This window comes from Palaemon carinicauda, chromosome 10, assembly GCF_036898095.1.
Source record: "Palaemon carinicauda isolate YSFRI2023 chromosome 10, ASM3689809v2, whole genome shotgun sequence".
In the NCBI taxonomy this organism is placed as follows: Eukaryota; Metazoa; Arthropoda; class Malacostraca; order Decapoda; family Palaemonidae; genus Palaemon; species Palaemon carinicauda.
The window spans coordinates 132,889,931-132,910,226 of record NC_090734.1 but is presented as its reverse complement, the minus strand read 5'-3'; the positions used below and the strand labels follow the sequence as shown (position 1 = coordinate 132,910,226).

The window sequence follows — 20,296 nt, the reverse complement described above, 5'->3', positions numbered from 1 at the left end:
AGGGGGTAAAACATAACCTCCTTCCAACTCCGTTGGCAAAGGTATTACCCACATATAGGGGAATGGGAGATTTTTCTATCCTATTTAATTAAGATGTCTGGAAGCAGTAGCTTCAAGAAAGATAAGCATGATGATTAATAGCCAAGACTCATTAACATAATGTAAGAAATATCTTAAGTATTACCTATTTATGAATACGATGACATATTATGTAAGGGTACTTCAGGGTCCAAAGAGGAATTAGGCCAAAAACCAATATTCCACGAATTATGTGTAAATATTCAACAAGTCTACACAATGTATGGACACAGGCTTCTTTAAATAAACTGAAGTAAGGTTAGTATGAAAAAATGCCAAATATGTTATACTAGATGATGATAGTCGTGCTTTTGTAAAATTAATGAATAAAGCTTTAATAAAACACATATTGTACTGAGTAAAGCATTTATTGCACTTCATGAAGCATCAGTACATAATCTGGTTACACAAGAATATTTTTTCTGCCTCCTTAGGTTCTCGAGGCTCTGAAATTACAGTACTAAAATCTGCATATAGCAAACAATTTATACAATTAAAAAACCAAAATGATCTTTCAATATTTTCCTGTTTCCTTATATTTTATGAGATATCTTCTGAAATAAACTTAAATGTATTCTGTCATAAGTGAAAGATTAAAATAGGCAGTAGAAAATTCTTTGAACTAATCACATTTAATGTTCAATCAGAAAACTCAATGAATAGTTACAGTTACTGGTATTTTACTACCTATGAAAACATCCCTAAGTTTGTTTACCAACTAAATAATAAATCATTGTTATTAAAAACCTGATACAAAAAATCTCAAGTTCCCTAAAAACAATAAATTTAACTGATGAATCTAAATTTTCTAGTAACTTTCAAGCAAAAGTTTAATGAGCCAATCACTACTATGCTTAACAGTATTGCATATGACTTCTTTTCCTAACAATTCACTGGTAGTTATCTTAAAAAAGACTAGTAAAACCAGACAATGTTATGCAAGATCCTCCGATAATACTTACACCACAAGGTAGAGAGATTTTACAAACTATGCATTGTTGGGTACACTAAAACTACCACGTCGGACACTTTGCTTACATCTCTTCTGGTTTGCCAGAGCTTTCGACCTCGTTATCTAAATTAACTTCCTCAGGCATTCTATTCTGATTTCTCTTCCTCTTGTTTTGTTAAAGTTTTTGTAGTTTATATAGGAAATATTTATCTTAATGTTGTTACACTTCTTAAAATAGTCTATATTCCATTGTTTCATTTCCTCACGGGGCTATTTTCCCTGTTGGGGCCCCTGGGCTTATAGCATTCTGCTTTTCCAACGTGGGTTGTAGCCTAGCAAGTAATAATAATAATAATAATAATAGTTCAACCTCATTCAAAAAATTACCCTTAAAAGATATTTCCATCAATACACATGTAATTGATTTGATATATTGAGAGTACAAAAGATTGAAATACAACATACAATATTGCATATAGTTATTCAATAGAAGGTATTTCAGGATAAATACCTCTTATCAGATAACTTTTACATAATGTCCCAGCTGGATAAAGTGCTGTACAGTATTCCATTCAAATGCTGTTGTAGAAGCAAAGGCACCTCTGCCCGGCATGCCTCACAATCCTCTGCAATCAAGTCTTTGGCCACTGGAAAAAAAAGGGGAGTTAATTCAGTATAAAAAGATAATTATACTCCATATTATCACAAATTTTTCTAGTAATTAATATTTTTCCTAACTATACAAACCTGAGTTCTAAATAAGAGTATACTTTCAGCATAGCTGAAACTCAGCCGTTCAAGATTATAATGATGTGTTGGTAGTTACTCGCAGGTAGTCGGAATACCAACGCCCCACCGGGCCACCATAATGAGGTGTCTGTAGTTATGGTACTAACAGAATAACTCTCACTACCATATTGAGTCGCAATTTTAACGTTAAACCTAGGATTCAAGATCTGGTTGAGGCAGGAAGTGTATAGCTATGAGAAATACAAATTACAGCTATGATTTGTTCCTACACAAATAGGAAATTTATCCTTAGGAGGAAGTCCATATAACCAACTGGCTGGCTTAAAGTCCCGGGAATGTCAAAGCACTTTGGGTCTGTGTAGCGGTGAAAGTGGCGACTCGTGTTGACCTCCTCCTAACGACATGGACATGAAGACGAGGCTCAGGTTAGGCTTACGGTCAAGAGAAGAACCTATATCCGTGTGGAAGCTATGATGTCTAATTGCATGGTCGTATGAGAACGGGTGCATACATTTGTTCATCATCCCCCTAAACAACTATTGCTAAAAAAAAGTTATTAGATCATATAGCTCACCTGCATCCATTGTCTGTTCAGCGAATAATGGAGTGAATGGGGAAGGAGAAGAGAGATGATGATTTGTTACATGACCTGTTTAACCACTACCACCGGTTCATGGATAAAGGTACCCACAACCCTGTATTATTATTATTACTAGCCAAGCTAACACTCTAGTTGGAAAAGCAAGATGCTATAAGCCCAAGGACTCGAACAGGGAAAAGGGAAAAATAGCCCAGGGTTGTAGCTTAGTAAGTAATAATAATAATAATAATGAGGAAATGAAATACAGTAGGAAATGAATAGATGATATGAAAAGCAATGAACAATCAAAATATTCAAAAAACAGTAACATCATTAAAACTACACTAAGTTCGTCTTCCTTACCACTAACAGACTTAGACCTAGAAGCTCTCCTAACTCTATCGAGCTCTAGCTTACGCACATAGCGCTTCATAATCAACCAATCTTTCTCATCCAAAACCTTACATTCCCCGCACCTATTATCAAGGGCACAAACAAAACCCCTACAATTAGAACAAACGGTGTGAGGGTATACCGCCATTTTCGGTGGTCTCACCTTACATTCCTCATTCGCACAGATACGGTAATGACTCTTTTCACTCATAATGAAAAACAGCAAAAAAGCTAAGAGAAAACAAAAAACACGATCGCCAAAACCCCAAATCAGAGTACTTCACCAAAAAAGCAGACTGGTACACCGAGCAGGGAAAGCGAAGAAAAACTGTTAATGACGGACCAACGTGTTGTCGATCCGGCCGGCAGAAATGAACTGAAGAACAGAAAACGGGAATGATTCCTCCTATCACCCTTTAACGGGTGTTACCACCCAACCACCACAAGGCGGTTGCCTCGTTTAGAAAAATTCTGCCGAAATAGAGATTATTAGCTATGTATATATAACTGCCAGGTAAGTTCTATTCATAAAAACAGACCTTTCATATATAAACTATGAAAAGACTTGTCTGCCTGTTCAACATTAAAATATTTTCTGCGAGTTTGAACCTTTGAAGTTCTACAGATTCTACTACCCGATTAGGGAGATCATTTCACAACTTGGTCACAGGTGGAATAAAACTTCTAGAATACTGTGTAGTCTTGTGCCTCATGATGGAGAAGGCCTGACTATTAAAATTAACTGCATGCCTAGTATTACAAACAGGATGGCACTGTCTGGGAAGATTTGAATGTAAAGGATGGTCAAAATTATGAAAAATCTTATGCAACATGCATAATAAACTAATTGAACGACAGTGCCAGTGATCAATATCTAGATCAGAAATAAGAAATTCAATAGACCGTAAGTTCCTGTCCAATAAATTAAGATGAGAATCACCAGCTGAAGACCAGACAGGAGAACAATACTCAAAACAAGGTAGAATGAAAGAATTAAAACACTTCTTCAGACAGATTGATAACCAAAAATCTTAAAAGACTTTCCCAATAAGCCAATTTTTTGTGCGACTAAAGAAATTGGACCACAAAGGTCGCTTATTGCTAACAGATTACTGTCTTCATGAAAAGTGCCTCTGACAGATTTTCCTGTGAGGTGGGGTAGATTCTGACTTCGTGTGATCGAATCTGGGGTGGTCCTCAAGAAAAAGTTGTAGTGATCCCCCCAAGAACAGGACAGCAAGTCATTTTGGTCACTGCTAGTCCCCTTTTTAGGGAAGAGATAAAGCAGCCTGGACTCGAGGGAATGGCCAAGAACTCCCAAACCAAGGCGGTGATCTTCTATCCTTCAGAATGACTAGCAACACCAGAAAATTATGCCGTTTCCTAGTTGTTTTGAATGGGGTACCATGGGCCAGTAAATTCCAGACCTGTGGTCCTGCCAAGATGTAGCCTGGAAGACCCTCATTAAAATAGCTTCCATGTAAGCAGAATCAGGAGCCGAGATGATGGTAGGCTCTGACCTATGTCTTTCCATCAATGCCTCTGGAGTCAGGGTTGTAACCGTGGCATCAATGTGCTGAGGGGAAGGACTGTTTTTCATAGGTGAATAAAATCTCTTCTGCCTAGTGTCAGTGAAAAAAATTATCTAGGAAAAAAAAAAAAAAAAAAAAAACGATTGGCTCAGAGAATTGCTTCTTCCTGACACTTACACATCTACATTCTCGATTGCAACTGAAGTCAAAGTGGCTTCTCAGTGAACTGGCAAGGGGGCGGGGCTTCCCACGCTACTCACCAGTAACTACCAATACCTCGTTCTAAATAACAGCCACATGACACCTGATCTTATATGGTGAAATCCTGCAAATACTTAATAAGACAAGAGAGCTGCTACCTATACAAATTTTTCTAATTGTATAATCAAATAGTAATGTGGTTACATTCTATGTTTCATCTAGTACCTCTAAAACAACCAGTAAACATTTTAGACATCCTTGTAATTCATGCATATAAAATCTCTAGACTGGGGATGAAATTGAACTTGAAAAGATTGAATGAATAAATTACACTTATGATTACTTCAGACATAATAGTTCAAGTGCGATCTCCTCCAATTTCTTATAAACTGAATCAATTTAGTCATGACATTTACTGGATCTTTATGAAATTTTTTAGAATATCAAGGCACTTACCTTTGGTAATTTTCTGAGTGAGGTTTTAACTTCGGCGGAATATATTCAGATAGGATCAAGTTATCAGAGCAGTGTACAATTTCATTGTTCTTCGCACATCAACCATGACCCACGGGGAATAAAACCAGCATCCCACTGCTGATGTCTGTTGATAAAAATTACCTATTATAAAAACATCACCTTGCAATAACAGACTTAAAAAGTGTTTCCCAAATACACCAAGCAATATATTAAATACAGTAGTATACAGGACTACTACCATATATACGCCCAGCCCCTACGGTAATATTGAAACAATCAGCCGAGATTAATACACCTTTGGTTTTCACCCTTGGATGACATAATAAATGTAAATTAAATAAATAAAAATCACACAATCTAGGAACTACTACTATTTTCCCAAAGACAAAAATCAAACAAAATTGAAAGAAAATGTAAACAAGATCACTTTGGAAATGAATATGTAAATAAATGCACAGTAAAATTAAGGCAAATTCAATTAATTAATTTGCTAAATTACAAAACCAACTGTGTATGTTATGATGAAGTTTTACAAGCTATAGCCTACCTTCAGAAATTCAAAATAATTAGAGTAAAGCCGATTCTATATCATTTTTTCCTACATACGAAGCACAAAAGGGAAACCACCGTTTTGTTTGTGTTTCATCATCAATCACAACGATCGAACACATTAACACATCCAAACGATAACTAATGATACTAATAGATTTTAGTAAATTATGAAACCTGTTGTAGTCTATAACATTGGTATTTCTGCAATATAAATCATATTATAAGATGTTCTAAATAAGTTTGAAAATGACATATATAATCTTCAAACTTTTTTTAAAAACCTTTTAACAAATATTACAGAAATATTAATATTACAGATTACTATTACTACACATCTGATATATTAAGAGAAATAAAATACTTAAATTTCTTGACACACAAGAATTTGTTATAAGAAATGTTGAAGTGTTGGCTGTTTTGGGGTATAGCTCTGAATACTGGGGTAAAACTTATGCATCGATCGACTAAAACGTGAAAACTACCGAAGTTATATAAATAAATTGGGAGCCTTTGTATATCAGCAGTCAGTTTCCTACACAATGATTAAAAATGGACATCAACTAACCTAAAGTTTGCCCCCTAAGCCGTGTCCTTACCTACTTACCTAACGGGAGGGCGCAAACGCACCCCTGCGACCCCCCTTACACTGCTGTATTCTAAGTTAGACATAATCATACATACAGGTGGCCGCTATCGTGCATACAACCCATATATTGTTAGCTTTTGGAGGCCCAATGGTGGGTTACTACGCATGCATATTAACCATCGCTTGTGGAAGCGTTTCTGGTTTTTGTATGACATGATACTTAGCTGGCATTTAGAACCATTAATGAGCTTTCAAGTATTTAAGCATTCCCTCTGATATATCAGTTCTAAACCATTCATTTTTTCACCAAATCTCTTCGGTTCCATCATGATAGCCGTTCCAAAGGACTTTTCCCCCGAGGGGCTTTCAATCTATTTTAGTAAATTATTGTGATTTCATAAATTGATTATTCCTATCACATTCCATTTACTCATCCTCATCTCCTCCTTTGCTTATTGTCTCAAAGGGCCTCGGTTAGATTTCGCCAGTCCAACTTGATTACATTTACTATACTGTTATTATAGCTCACCTTTAACCCTTTTACCCCCAAAGGACGTACTGGTACGTTTCACAAAAGCCATCCCTTTACCCCCATGGACGTACCGGTACGTCCTTACAAAAAAATGCTATAACATTTTTTTTTTTTCATATTTTTTTTAATTTTTTGAGAAAATTCAGGCATTTTCCAAGAGAATGAGACCAACCTGACCTCTTTATGACAAAAATTAAGGCCTTTAGAGCAATTTAAAAAAAAATATACTGCAAAATATGCTGGGAAAAAAATAACCCCCTGGGGGTTAAGGGTTGGAAATTTCCAAATAGCCTGGGGGTAAAAGGGTTAAGTTATAATACATGATCCTGTAATTGCACACAATAAATACATGAACCATACCCTTTTTCACAATATTATTAATAAAAGCATTCCTGACCAAGTTTGTGCAAACCAGTCATTTCAAGATGTTTCCCCACCACAAAACCACTGTTTTACACTCGAATCACCATCATGGTTTATATAAAGGGTTAGGAAAACTAACAAACGTGTGGTTTGCACCAATATTATGGCCAGAAATTTGTATAAAAAAAGATAACTAGTTGTTTAAAATGTGGTTCATGTATTTGGCAAAAAATTATAGGGTAGTTTGCCAAGCGTCCTAATTTGCTTATTATCGCTCAGACTGTTATCTTGTATAGAATAAAAACGTTTGGAAATGGTCTACGGATCTTAAATATGTTGTGTAAGGGGGGGGGGTCCGGGGGGCGCAGCCCCCTGGATAAGGACACGGCTTTTAGCATAGGTTAGGTGGATTTATTAAGTTAGCTTCTCCCATCGTACTCGTAGGTAAGGAAACTGTTGTGTAAGGGGGGGGGGGGGGGGGGAAGCCCCCCTGGGTAACGATACGGCTTTTAGCATAGGTTAGGTGGGTTTTTTAAGTTAGCTTCTCCCGCTAAAATCGTTTTTAGAACGACGGCCACAGTTCAGAATATTCCCGTTTTCTACGGGATCTGGCCGTCACCCTACAAAGGCTCCAAAATATATCATATAATTATCTGTTTATCATACCTGTCTCTTACTTAGTTTATATTATTGTTGATTCATCTCAGATTTCTTAGAAAATCCTGCTTTAATAAGAGGAATACACTATCTATACAGATGGATGGAAAACAGTAGCGATTGTTTGCATAAACCATAAGTCATGAATAGATAAAACACAAGATAACAGTTGTCAAAACGTAATGTTCAATATTGCATATGTTATAAGCCCAGAGGATCCAACAGGGAAAATATCCCAGCGAGGAAAGGAAACAAGGACAAATTAAATATATCCAGAACAGTAAATGTTTTTATGTTGAACAGGCTGACATAAGTCTTTTTATAGTTTATATATGACATATCTGTTTCGACGTTGTTACTGATTTTAGAATTTGTTAATGTTCTTATTTATTTCCTTTCCTCACTGGGGTATTTTTCCCTATTGGAGCCCTTGTGCTTATAACATCATGCTTTTCCAATTAAGGTTGTAGCTTAGCAAGTAATAATAATAATCAGTTGGCAAAACGTGATGCTCAATATTGCATAGAGAGAAATATACGATTATAGGAGACCTACAATAATTTGATAGGCTATAGCCTTTACTTAGGATTATACAGTACATCGAAAATTGACAAGTTAAACATTCCATTAAGACATTTAAATTCAATTTACATGGCGGATCTACCTGTGCATGACGACCACGATACAAATGTCCCGCGCTTACGAGCAACAGCCGCCATCCTTAATACACTGCCGAACCTTTAACGATTACGATGCAAAATTTAAACTGCTTCCTCTGGGTTACATAGACAGGTTGCGGTATTTTATTTACTGTAACTGTTTCCTTCGTTTAATCAACATTCACAAGGTTATATTTATACTGGTCTAATCGCTCCGAGATTGACGTATTAATCAATTGTTTCAACTTGGCAGCACCAGAAACTGTCATCAGCTGATAGTGTTTACAAGAGCAAGGGGGACGACATTCCAATGTTATTTCAAAATAAAAATTAAATGAGTATAAGAATACTACTAGCAAAAAGGGAGTCTAATAGATAAAATATAAACTCAAAAGATTAATAAATGTATTATATATACTCTAATACTATAAAAATTGGGCAATAGTCATTTGATGAAGATGTAAGTTTATCCACCACAGTACTATCCAGTCTGTGATTGGCTGTGTACGAGGCAAACATTGTGACGTCACAATCTTATTCGTAGTTGAAGTTGCTATTCAATGGAGGCTGGTGACTTTGTAGTTCTCGAAGTATATCTGCCGATATCTGCGTCATCAATACACCTCCGATGGTGAGTACCATTTAATCAATTGATATATAGGTTAAAGGTTTATGGTTAGTGAAGGTTGTACCGACTCAGAGGAAATGATGATCATTTTGGCAGAGGTTAAGTTAAGGGAGAAATTTTATCCCTCTAGTGTCTTTTCTCGCTCTATTTCTGCCTCGAAATCATTCATATCAATGGAGATTTTGTATTCGTTTGTGTATTATAAAATAGAATCGCCTTTGCTGATGTTGCAGTGTCATTACCCCATGCAGGGGTTATGGTTGTGAAGGGTTACCGTCAGGTTATGTTCTATGGTATTTTTTGACTTGACAATTATACTATATGTTTAGAGATGTGTATTGTTCACATATCTAATATATTTTAACCTTAAATTCATTCTGTTATCGAGGAAAGTAGTAAAGAGTTCCGTAAGGTTACCTAGGTCATACACATAGTCCTTGTGAATGAAACTGCCGGTTCTGATTTTATGTTTAGACATGTTTAGTTATTGCTCTTTGCGTTATATATGTGTAGAAGTTAATTTCGTGTCATTTATATCTAAGAATCTTCGTTAATCATGTGGTGAAAGAAGGAGTTCGTGTTATCGGGGCTAGTGTGCCAGTTTGGTGTCAACCATACCACCACGTAGAATGGGTTTGTGTATTCTTAGCTTGCTTGTAATATCTATGGGCCAGAGCGATAGCGTATGATTTTTGTCGTTGGTGCATGTATGCCAAGCCCCTTAAGTGCCAATAGTCGGACATATGCAGTGAAATTTACACCATCCAAGCATTGATGATTGCATTGTATGGGGTGGATACACTCCTCACCATTCTCATCCGCCAGAAGTGTTGCCACTTATGATAAATAGTGCTCTAGTACGATAACCTTTGATATTTTTATACTCGCTTAAATTTGTATTTTGGTATTTTTATAAGGTGAAATGTCTGTGAGTGACTCAAACAGTGCCCTTTTTAGGTCTAACGCAACAAGGGGGTTTTAGAGATAAGAGAAAACTTGCAACGTACTTCGATAAAAAGGCAGTCATGAATGTGTCATTTGGCAACCAACTGTGCCCAGAAGTTTGTGTTGGGGCGAGTCCACTGCGGCTGAGGGGGAGGACACACGTTCTGTCTCGTCCCCAGCTGTTCTCTCTCCTGTCGTAACCACGTAGGCCTAATATGAGCGAGCGAGAGAAAGGACGATTATGTCTTGTAGCTCTACGGAATTTTGCCTAGATTTTTGGGTTAAAGTGACCGAGTGAAGTCGAAAGTATCTTGAAAAGTTGGCTGAACACACAGTGCATGCTGCGAAGGAGATTTGTGCAAGTTGAACGTCCCAATAACTGAGAAATCGCTTACTCTTGTGGTGGTAAAAAAAGGAGTCCGGCTGTATGACAAAGTCCGGCGGGGTTTAGCGTGGCGTTATGAAGTGAAACCTCCTGAAAAAGCACTTTCATATTATACTTCGACCTTTATCCCGGATAGTTTTCGGAGTCTACGAAGCCTGGTGCTCGTTTAGGCAATAAGGTGAAATAGTTATGTGATCTCCCGAGCTAGAAAATGGAGGAGGTAGTTGTGGAGTGGGTGTAAAGGGTGTGGAGTTGGAGTTTTTGGGGTGGGGACTCTTCAACCACCGCTCTTTCTCTCTCGTCTCTTCTCTCTCCACCCATTTGGATTGACCTCTAAATTATAAAAAGATTGAGAAACGAATGCAGTTCGTTCCACGGATGTAGAATTTCGTGTGTGTCTTGGTACTTCCACGGTGCTGATGAAATTAAAGAAATCGAGACTCGACGAAGGTAAGTGTAAGGAAATTCGTTTGTTCCGCAATATATTTATATATCTGGACTGGATTTCATATATATTTAACTTATATATAACTACTTTTGACCTCGGAGGTTAGAATAGTTACGTGGTGTGATTTATAAAGCGAAAAGGAACCTCGAAACTCGTTTGTCTGTTATTGAACGTACAGAAGGACATTATCTGAGTCACTCCAGACGTTTTACCTTATAAATATAACCAGATTAAATGGGAATTGTATGATGTATAAGTAATAGACATTACCCTTGCGTCAGAGTCGTGTACTATCACCATAGGTCACTGTGCTAGTACCATGGCCACCATATTGATTGTTGGAACCACACTAACATATTCAGTGCCTTTTTTAAGTTTCTATTATTAAGTGCTGTGAAGCAAGTGAGGTTCAATATAGCCAGGCAAGTTATTGACGGTGTGTAATGAATAACTTTGGCTATGATCTGTATTGACTTGGTGCATTTCAACACTTTTGTTTGTGTTTAACCATGCTGATAGGTACGGCTTTGAGGAAAATGAGTGTTTGTTCATATTCCGGTTACATAAATTTAGTTTAGTTAATGATTAGCCGTTTCACTTGCTTTTTCTGTTGTATTTGACTTAATTTGATATTTGGGATACTGTAGATAATAGAATAGAGGGTCATTGTACAGTACCTTGTTGTTTGGTCAGTGTTCTGTATAGTTATAGTGAAAAGAACAGTTGGGAAATGTGATAGTAATGCATTGTTTTTCGTATTTGAATTACAGTGACTAAAAGTAGAGATCTTTCATATTCACATACTTATGAAGACATTCTTAAGTAGGTTTACTGTATAATTCTAGTAAAAAGAAAAAGTGATAGAGATGCATTGATTTCCTTACTTTACTTACTATAAGTAGAGGTCTTTCTCATTCACTTACTTATGAAGACATTCTTAAGTAGGTTTACACCATACAGCATAGCGCCCTCAGTGAATATCATAATAGATTGTTGGGATATTTTTCGTTCTAAGGAGTCCAAGGTTGCTCATTCAGTCTATGCATGCAGTGTAGTGGTGGTTGAGCCAAGCCAACACAAGCTGTCTGTCTGGTCTAATTTAGTGTCTGAGAGTTATTATTATTATTATTACAAGCTGAGCCACATCCCTAGTTGGAAAAACAAGATGTTATAAGCCCAGGGGCTCTTAACAAAGAAAAATAAGCCAGTGGGGAAAGGAAAGAAGAAAATAACCTACAAAAGGAGTAATGAACAATCAAATAGAGTAATTTAAGAGTCATAATATTTCTCCTCATACTATGTTAGTTGATAAGCAAAGGTTATTTGTTATTTGATTAAAAGTATTAGTCCCAGTGGACTTCTGTTGATAAAAGCAGTTCAGGCCAGTCTCGTATACTGAAGGGAAAGCTCGTACATAATTTGTTGGAGAGGGTTTTCTTAGTGTGTTAGACATATATCCTCAAAGTGATGTTACTTGATGTATATGGACGTTTTTATAGCTTAACTTCATCCCCTTGTTACAGTTTAATTATTATTATATTAATAAATAATAATTAATAACCCAAGTTTGAAAACCAGGATGCTATAAGCCCAGGGGCCCCAACAGGGACAATAGCCTAGTGAGGGAAGGAAACAAGGAAAAATAAAATGTATTAGTAGAGTAACAACATTAAAATTAATATCTTCTTTATAAACTATAAAAACTTGAACAAAACAGGAGGAAAAGAAATAAGATGGAATAGCGTGCCCGGGTGTACCCTCAAGTATGAAAACTAACCCAAGACTGTGGAAGACCATGGTGCAGAGGCTATGGAACTACCCAAGACTAGAAAACAATGGTTTGATTTTGGAGAGCTGCTTACCATAGCTGAAGTGTCTCTTCTCATCAATACGAAGTATGCGTTGTGCATTTTTATTGCATTATTTACCCTCTTCCACTATCTTGGGTTAGTGTTGTGTTGCATTAGGGTACACTTCTGCATACTATTCTTCAATTATTTCTCCTCTTCTTTTGTTGGATTTTGTATAGTTTATACTGGTGTAGGAGATATTTATTTTAATGTTACTATTCTTGAAATATTTCATTTTTTCTTGTTTCCTTTCCTCACTGGGCTATTTTCCCTGTTGGAGCCCCTGGGCTTATAGCATCCTAATAATAGGATACATTTAGTGTAAAGGAGACACAACCATTGTATTTAACGTTACAAATAAGGGAGTTATTGAGGACACACCCCCCACACTCAGTGTTGGAAGTTTCTTTTTATATTGATTTGCACAAACAGAAGCATTACTAGTATTATTATTATTATTATTATTTATTACTTGCTAAGCTACAACCCTAGTTGGAAAAGCAGGACTTAGTCTTTCCAATAGGGAAAATAGTCCTGTGAGGGAAAGGAAACAAGGAAAAATAAATATTAAGAACATTAATGATTAATTTGCATACATGACTTGTGCTTAAAATTTTCCGCAATATAATTTTAGTAGATTGTCTGCATATTGCCTTCACAAAACCTATTTGATAGGTTGAGGTAGATTTAAAAATCTCCAAATTACTTATCCATTAATGAAAATTCTTTTGAGAAAACTTCTATTTAACAAGGATGGAAGTTTCTTCTGACTAGAGGCCAATATATAAGTTCAGTGGTCTACATAGTAATGTAGATTGTAGGGAAAACTTAATGTGATACTATACTTGAGTTTAACAAGTTACGCGAGGTAATTAATCCGACTCACTTATATTTTGGATTTAACATGGCAGATTTTCATTAATCAATACCATAGAGTATCCTTTATTTTTATTTTCTTGTGCAACTGTTGAATGGTTACATAAACTGCCTTGTTCGGAAGCATAACCTCATTCTAGTGATCCGGAAATCCTTCATTTGGAAGCAAGTTCATATTTCTTGAAGATTTATCCTTGAAATTTGGTATTTTTCGGTAAACATCGTTTACATAAAAAAATATCTGCAGTTGTTGGCTTTTGGCAAAATATTGAACAAATACGTAACATGGGCTGATGCAATTTTTCAAGATGTTATCCTGAGTTGCATCAATCTTGTATTGTAGATTTTCCCCTTTGAAATAGTCACATTAATCATGTATTATACAGTATTGTAGACTTTTCCTTTTTGAGGTAGCATATTTGTTCTTTGTAGAATTTAGTCTTTGGTCACTGATGTTCTCAACATGAAGTCCTTCCTAAGTAGGCATAGTAAACCAGGATATTCTTTCTTGAGTTCTTTGAACTCTTCCCAGTAGCTCAAGGTTTGATTGCTTTGCTGAAGGCGATATTTGGCAGCTGATATTTATTATTGTCACTTGAAATGTACTTTGATTAGATGGGTTACTAGAGGGCAGACACATGTTTATAAGAAGTGCAGTTTTGGGAACCCTTCCATGTGTTACTGAGTGATTTTTTGTTAGTTTATTAAACATACAAGTTGGCATTGAATTACTTTGTTCTAATGATAATAATTAACTTTATTGATTATTTGTTACTGTACATGTTCTATTTGTTCAGCTAGATTAAGACCCTATTTTACTTAGTTTGACGGATCCTTCTCCGGTCCCATATAGCAGAACCCCTCTCTCTACAGGACCTCCACTGTCGTTTCATCTTGTTCGTTCAGAGTATTCAACATTTCATATCAAGTATTGCTCATTTACTGTTAAATTAGTTCCTCTTCTGGTCACCAGGTTGTGGAAATTTATTTGATGAGCTTGTTGGAATAGCCAGGTTATCAAATTATTCTTGTCGTGTTATCCTCATGGTAGGTAGGCTTCCTTATCTAATGGTTGTTGTCTGGAGGGCATCGTACTTTATATTACAGGAATGCTTTGTATTGTATCCTGGTCCTTCCGCTGTCTATATATAGGATTGTCTCCTTTGTTTTCCTATTTCAATTAGCCTCCTTTTCTCAAGTTCAGGTCTATAGCCTGTGTGGTGTTTTGTCTTTTCTCTAGAATATGCAGGTCAATGGCTTATGTGGTGTTTTGACTTCTCTAAAATATGCAGGTCTATAGCAAATGTGGTGTTTTGACATCTCTTTAAAATATGCTGGTATAAAGCCTCTTGTGTTTTGACTGAAATATACAGGTCTATAGCATATGTGGTGTTCTGTCTTCTCTAAAATTTGCAGGTCTATAGCCTATGTGGTGTTTTGACTTTTATTAAAAGATATGCCGGTCTATAGCCTGTGTGGTGCTTTGACTTTTCTCTAAAATATGCAGGTCTGTAGCCTGCCTATGTGGTGTTTTGACTGTTTTACTAAAGGGTATGCAGGTCTATAGCCTGTGAGGTGTTTTGACTTTTCTTAAAAGATATGCAGGTCTATAGCCTGTGAGGTGTTTTGACTTTTCTTAAAAGATATGCAGGTCTATAGCCTGTGTGGTGTTTTGATTGTTTTACTAAAAGATATGCAGGTCTTGTAGTATTTTGACAGTTCTCTGAAATATGCAGGTCTATAGCCTATGTACTGTTTTACTAAAAGATATTTAGATCTATAGCCTGTGTAGTAGTGTTTTGGCTTTTCTCTAAAATATGCAAGTCTATAGCTTATGTGGTGTTTTGACTGTTTTGCTAAAAGACATGCAGGTCTATAACCTGTGTAGTGTTTTCACTTTCCTCTAAAATATGCAGGTCTATAGCCTATGTGGTGTTTTGACTGTTTACTAAAAGACATGCAGGTCTATAACCTGTGTAGTGTTTTCACTTTCCTCTAAAATATGCAGGTCTATAGCCTATGTGGTGTTTTGACTGTTTACTAAAAGACATGCAGGTCTATAGCCTATGTGGTGTTTTGACTTTTATTAAAAGATATGCCGGTCTATAGCCTGTGGTGTTTTGACTCCAAATTATACAGATTTATATTGTTTGTGGTGTTTTGATTGCTCTCTAAAATATGCTGATCTATAGCCCATGTGGTCTTTTGACTGTTTTCTCTAAATATGCAGGTATAGAGGTTATGTTGTTTTTTTACCTTTCTCTTTAGATACTGTATGAAGGTCTATAGCCTATGTGGTGTTTTGACTCCAAATTATACAGATTTATATTGTTTGTGGTGTTTTGATTGCTCTCTAAAATATGCTGATCTATAGCCCATGTGGTCTTTTGACTGTTTTCTCTAAATATGCAGGTATAGAGGTTATGTTGTTTTTTTACCTTTCTCTTTAGATACTGTATGAAGGTCTATAGTCTATGTGGTGTTTTGACTTCTCTACAATATGAAGGTCTATAGCCTATGTGGTGTTTTGATTTCTCTACAATATGCAGGTCTATAGCCTATGTGGTGTTTTGACTTCTCTACAATATGCAGGTCTATAGCCTATGTGGTGTTTTGACTTCTCTACAATATGAAGGTCTATAGCCTATGTGGTGTTTTGACTTCTCTACAATATGCAGGTCTATAGCCTATGTGGTGTTTTGTGTTTTCTCTAAAATGTGCAGGTCCATATACTATGTGGTTTTTTACTGTTTTCTCCTAAATATGCAGGTCCTTAGCCTATGTGGTCTTCTACATATCTAAAATATGCAAGTCTATAGGCTATGTGGTGTGTCCTGCATACCTGAAAGATATTCTGCCTCATATCTCTAAAGTATGCAGGTCTGTTGCCTATCTGGTGTTCTGTCTCTTATCAGTAAGATATGCAAGTCTATGACCTATATGGTGTTTTTTTTTTTTCTTTTTTGGTTTAGCAGTTATAAAGTTTGATATGACATCCTTTTGTAAAGAACAGTAACAGGCAAAAGTTGTTAGTATAACTTGGGTAGTTCCATAGCCTCTGTACCATGGCCTTCCACTGTCTTGGGTCAGAGTTCTCTTGCTTGAGGGTACACTCAGTCGCACTATTCTATATTATCTCTTTTCCTCTTATTTTGTTGAAGTTTTTATAGTTTATATATGGAATATTTATATTAATGTTACTCTTAAAACATTTTATTTTAATTGTTAATTACTTCTCTTATTATTATTATTATTATTACTATCCAAGCTACAACCCTAGTTGGAAAAGCAAGATGCTATAAGCCCAGGGGCTCCAACAGGGAAAAATAGCCCAGTGAGGAAAGGAAATAAGGAAATAAATAAATGAAGAGAACAAATTAACAATAAATCATTGTAGTTTGTTTCCTTTCCTCACTGGGCTATTTTACTTGTTGGACCCCTTGGACTTAAACCATCCTGCTTTTCCAACTAGGGTTGTAGCTTAGCAAGTAATACTAATAATAATCAGTGCAAGGAAAGTTATATATATATAAAGGTTTACATTTTCTTCAAATAGTTAACTGTATCAAATTTCATGCAGTTTGGATTCTTTGGCATAGTGCCAGGTGTTTTGTTACCAAGTCTTTGCCATTGTTTTAGAGGCTAGGGATAGCTTTACTTGCAGACCAAGTTTCACTCTGCTGAAGTATTCCAGTTATCTCATTGGAAGTATTCCAGTTATCTCATTGGAGCAGGTTACTTGGGATCCTTTTATTGCTGAATTTTCAAGATCTACTACCTTAAACTTTACAAAAAAGTTTGTGGCTCAAGGATTAGACGTTTTCAAGCACATTTTAACTTAATATTTCTAAGCAAATTTATGTAACTATATAATTAAGGACAAATTAAGTCATTAATGTTATTGTTTACTACCTTACACTTCTACCACGGTTTTTTGGTTGAATGATTAGATATTTTCATGCGCGTTTTAACCTTTTATTTCTAAGCAAACTATTACGTAACTCTTCCAATTTTGTATATAATTAGCGACAGATTAAGTCATTAACGTTGTTGTAAGATTGTTACAATTAACTCTACATTAAGTTATGTGACTCCAATTTGGTATGTAATTAGACACAGGTTAAGTCATGAACGTTATTATTATATAGGTATACTTTAGTCTATATCAAGTCATGTGACTCCAATTTTATATATCGTTAGACACTGGTAAACTCATGAACGGTATTATTAGAGAGGTACAATTCATTCTAAATCAAGGTTGTCCTTGCTTTTTAAATGTTAGAGGCAAGTCTTATCATCTTGGTCTTAGCTAATGTTGATGAGTGAATTCCTATTTATTTCATTACTCTGGACTTTGAAAGTAACTACAGTACAGTGTTGTTTCAGTGAGAGGTCAGCCTGGTATGACTGTATAGATGTTTTGAGTATACAGATTATATATTTTCATTCATAAGGCCACTGCAATAGAGAAGCTAATTTGGTATTTCACACATTGGGGGTAAGAAGCAGAGGTCATTAACCCCAAGTCATTTCATCATCTACTCCTATTGACACTAAGGGCCTCGGTTAGATTTTGCCAGTTGTCTCTATCTTGATCTTTTAAATCAATACTCCGTTTATCATCTACTGCACGTTCAATAGTCTTCAGCCATGTAGGCCTGGGTCTTCCAACTCTTTTAGTGCCTTGTGGAGCCCAGTTGAAAGTTTGGTGAACTAACATCTCTTGGGGAGTGTGGAGAACATGCCCAAACCATCTTCATCTACCCCTCACCATGATTTCATCCACATGTGGCACTTGAGTAATCTCTTATAGTTTCATTTCTAATCCTGTCTCGCCATTTAACTCCAAATATTCTTCTGAGGGCTTTGTCCTCAAATCTACAAAATTTGTTGGATATAGTTTCATTGTCATACCACGACTCATGACCATACAGTAACAAGTCACATAGATAGTATGCAATGTTGATACCAGTTTTGTACAGTCTGTTAGCCTTTCTATTAAATGTCAACATTTGATTATATATAATGCATTCTTCAGATTGTTCTTAGCTTTTGAATATTACAGTATTTGGCTTAATTTCACAGATTTTAACATTGAATGCTAAGAATGCCAACTATTTATTGCTAGATTCATGCAAACTTCAGATTTAGAACACAATTTGTTATGTAGATCTTGGTATAAATATAAAGGGGGGGGGGTTGTAGTAGATTAGAAGTACAAAATACAAAAGAATTTATGGGTGGAGAAAATGGAATGTTGGTATAACACGTCTGGGTACGGGAAACTCAAAAAGAATTGAAATCGATGACATTGGCTTAAAGTACTCATTTTCTTCGTTTTTGTTGATTTTGTATTTTTCAAAACTTTTATTTTTATCGTGTAAGATTAGATCACTGGACCGTGGACCACTCTTAAGTAGAGGCTGTATGAATTACCTGATTGGGTTGGTGCATAGATAAGCCTTATTTGTTTATCAGTCCAGTGTTGATATACTTACCTCCGCCAACGAATTTCTAAGGAGGTTATGTTTTCGCCCCTGTTTGTGTAATTGTTTGTGAACAGCTTCCTGACCAGAATTTTAATCTGGGAGTAATGAAACTGGCAGGGTTTAACTGTTATGTAAAAAGCTGGAAATGATAAAATTTTGGAAGGTCAAGGTCAGAGGTCAAGCAAAATGTCCAATTCACGCAATGACCCATAAGTTTGGACATCGTTGTCACAGACTTAAACCTTGGTTCATATTTTAGTGTATGAAAATCCACGCCAATTAATACATGTTAAGGTCAAGGTCGAGACATAAGTTGCCACTGCGGAGGTCTTCCCCTCTAGTTCGTGTCTGTTTCCCACAGATTTTAGGTGGTAGTTTTTGTATGGTGTGATATCTTGAAAGAAATGAGTTCTTTATACTTTGTTACATAAAAGAAGATAAATATTAAAATTAGTTATTTTCCATGTCATAGCCCCTGCGCTTATAGCAATCCTTCTTTTACAACTAGTGTTGTACCTTGGAAAGTAATAATAATAATGATGATAATAATAATAATGATAATAATGTGTACATGTGCATTTATCATTTTGGAAGGTCGCTTGGTTTGGGTGATAAGTGGTTAAAATTAGTTTCGTTGATCAGCGTGGATAAATTATCCAGTTAATTTAATGTTTTCCTCTTTTCTTTCGAACCTTTGTTTTTAAGTTCTATTACTGAAACATTCATTTCATGATTACAGCGTTTTGTGGTATCCTGGATTCTTGCAAAGTCCTTTATTAAAAGAGTTTGAGGGCAATTGTTGTTCCCTGTAGTGTTGTGCAGTGTCATGCATCTCTCTCTCTCTCTCTCTCTCTCTCTCTCTCTCTCTCTCTCTCTCTCTCTCTCTCTCTCTCTCTCTCTCTCTCTCTCTCTCTCTCTGAGAGCCTTTTATTTTGTCTCTTATCTATCTCATCCGTTATTAGATATTAACCCACTTCTTATCGCTTCATAGTGAAACGTCTGTGGCCGTTTAGTCTCTCTCTCTCTCTCTCTCTCTCTCTCTCTCTCTCTCTCTCTCTCTCTCTCTCTCTCTCTCTCTCTCTCTCTCTCTCTCTCTCTCTCTCTCTCTCTCATTGGAGTATTATCCAGGTTTCCCTGACACATTGAATAATGTTCTGAGTTTGGGATTATAATGTCTCATCCTTCTCTCTCTCTCTCTCTCTCTCTCTCTCTCTCTCTCTCTCTCTCTCTCTCTCTCTCTCTCTCTCTCTCTTTTTTCCGTTGTTGAGGGTGAATTTTTGAATAATTTTGAGCACTAGGCAAGTAAGCTCGATAAAGACTTATTCAGTGTAAGCAAATCATTGTTGTTTTTTTTTTTGGTTTT

General features: G+C 36.0%; 1 protein-coding gene and 1 long non-coding RNA gene across 7 annotated transcripts in view; one reads left to right on the top strand and one right to left on the bottom strand.

Annotated features, from left to right (window-relative positions):
• Nucleotides 1-444: 444 nt before the first annotated feature.
• Nucleotides 445-8,601, bottom strand: LOC137648787 (uncharacterized). The gene is made up of 4 exons (XR_011045704.1): nt 8,318-8,601; nt 4,943-5,087; nt 1,542-1,677; nt 445-1,362 (listed from the first exon to the last, which is right to left on the bottom strand). It is a non-coding gene; the product is annotated as an uncharacterized lncRNA (long non-coding RNA).
• A 190-nt stretch (nt 8,602-8,791) lies between these two features.
• Nucleotides 8,792-20,296, top strand: part of Sin3A (SIN3 transcription regulator family member A) — an 84,729-nt gene continuing 73,224 nt past the window's right edge. For 2 of the 6 annotated variants that reach the window (XM_068381928.1, XM_068381925.1), the window contains exon 1: nt 10,035-10,720. The gene's annotated coding sequence lies outside the window, so the exon portion shown is untranslated. Of the gene's footprint in view, nt 8,944-10,034; nt 10,721-11,121; nt 11,141-20,296 lie in introns of those variants that run through there. The other 4 variants (XM_068381931.1, XM_068381929.1, XM_068381926.1 and 1 more) reach the window with 3 other exon arrangements.